Below are 2500 nucleotides of genomic sequence, written 5' to 3'. Positions count from 1 at the left end.
TTTTGAAAACATTGGCTTGGCAAGCCCCAATCCGCGACTATCCACCCACCGCCACCCCACACGGGTGGTTGTTGTTGAGAAATGAGGTTGTGGTCGACATGCCCGTGCATTTGAGAAGGAGTTCCTAGCACTCCATGCTCTCCCATGCCAAAAAAAAGCCTAGACAACCCCATTTCGCAACTTTCCACGCCTTTTTTTTCCTCCCTCACCCATGGCGGCGGCGTGGTGGCGGCGGCCGGATTCCGGCCACCACCGCCATGGGTGGCAGCCCCCCGACCCCGACACCAAACCCATAATACCGAGGCAACATATCGAGGCAACATGACATGGGTGTGGCGTGGGGGAAGGGGGCTGCAGCTAGGAAGGCATGGGCTGCCATGCATATGCAGGCAACACACACCCCCCTATATAGCATTTTATGCATTTAGCCCTTTGACAGGAAGAGACATCACCTATGCGCGAGGAGTCATAATGGGCTCTAAATAATTCAATACAAGGTATTTGGACGTGATTTTTTGCAGGGATACTAAGAAACATGCAATCTATGATGGGAAAAAGTTTCATAAATTTTTGAAGTCGGGAAGTATTTTTTATTATTTTTAGAAGTCGTAAAATTGAAAAAATCATTAAAACAAATCCGGGAGGAATTTTTTAGTTTTGTAAGTTGGAGAAGGTCCTAAAAATCATAGACTACTTATGGGGAGCTTATTGTGCGAGGAAATTTCAATAAAAACGGGGTTTGACAAGATTTGAAAAATTCTGTCGACATTTGAAAAAACCTGGAACCATGCTGCCGGCATGCTGCGCACATGCTGCGCGCAGGCTGCGCGCATGCTGCGCGCAGACTGCGCGCAGACTGCGCGCATGCCATGGCAGGACAAGTTTCGCTAGCCTCACTGTCGACAGATGCGCAAGCTGCGCGCACAGGCTGCGCGCATGCTGCGCACAGGCTGCGCGCATGCTGCGCACAGACTGCGCGCACGCTGCGCGCATGCCATGGCAGGACAAGTTTCGCTAGCCTCACTGTCGACAGATGCGCAAGCTGCACGCAAGCTCCGCGCACGCTGCGCACAGCCTGCGCGCATGTTGTGCGCAGGCTGCGCGCAGGCGCCGCGCATGCCATGGCAGGACAAGTTTCGCTAGCCTCACTGTCGACAGATGCGCAAGCTGCGCGCACAGGCTGCGCGCACGCCATGGCAGGACAACTTTCGCTAGCCTCACTGTCGACAGAATCAGCACGCTGCGCGCAAGCTGCGCGCGCGCATGGCAGGACAAGTTTCGAAAAATTCTGTCGACAGGCTGCCGGCATGGTGCGCGCACGCTGCCGGCATGCTGTGCGCACGCTGCCGACATGCTGTGCGCACGCTGCGCACAGGCTGCCGGCATGCTGCGCGCAGCCCATGGCAGGACAAGGTCCGAAAAAATCTGTCGACATTTTTACGCCGTGGTAGGCTTCCGCTTCGCGTCACTTTGTCGACATTCAAGCCTACCATTTGTATTGAATTTTTCAAACCTTGTCAAACCCCATTATTCAAATGTCGAAAAATTTTGTCGACATTTTTACGCCATGATAGGCTTCCGCTTCGCGTCACTTTGTCGGAATGCATCGCATGGCGAGGCAAGGCCACGGCATGCCAAGGCGAAGGCAACGCATGGCTTGAATGGCTTGGTCAAGGCCACATCATGGGCACGGCATGCCAAGGCAAGGCGAGGCAAGCCATCCTTAGCCTCGCCTACACTCACTTTCTCGGAATGCATTGGATGATGAGCAATTCCAAGGTAAGGCAACGCATGGCTTGAATGGCTTGGTGTAGGCCACAACTTGGGCATGGCATGCCAATGCAAGGCAAGGCAAGGCAAGCCATCCTTAGCCTCGCCTACACTCACTTTCTCGGAATGCATTGGATGATGAGCAATTCCAAGGTAAGGCAACGCATGGCTTGAATGGCTTGGTGTAGGCCACAACTTGGGCATGGCATGCCAATGCAAGGCAAGGCAAGCCACGCCATCCGAAGCCTCCAATAACCTCACTTTCTCGGAATGCCTTGAATGGGCACGGCATGTGAGGGCAAGGCAAGGTCCTAAATATCATTTTGTAAGTTGGAGAAGGTCCTAAAAATCATAGACTTAATTATAGGGAGCTTATTGTGCGAGGAAATTTCAATAAAAATGGGGTTTGACAAGGTTTGAAAAATTCTGTCGACATTTGAAAAAACCTGGAACCAGGCTGCCGGCATGCTGCGCGCATGCTGCGCGCATGCTGCGCGCATGCTGCGCGCATGCTGCGCGCATGCTGCGCGCATGCTGCGCGCATGCTGCGCGCATGCTGCGCGCATGCTGCGCGCATGCTGCGCGCATGCTGCGCGCATGCTGCGCGCATGCTGCGCGCATGCTGCGCGCATGCTGCGCGCATGCTGCGCGCATGCTGCGCGCATGCTGCGCGCAGGCTGCGCGCATGCCATGGCAGGACAAGTTTCGCAAGCCTCACTGTCGACAGATT

Source organism: Prunus avium, unplaced genomic scaffold (assembly GCF_965620075.1).
Source record: "Prunus avium unplaced genomic scaffold, drPruAviu1.hap1.1 HAP1_SCAFFOLD_151, whole genome shotgun sequence".
NCBI lineage: Eukaryota > Viridiplantae > Streptophyta > Magnoliopsida > Rosales > Rosaceae > Prunus > Prunus avium.
This window is presented reverse-complemented; position numbering follows the sequence as displayed.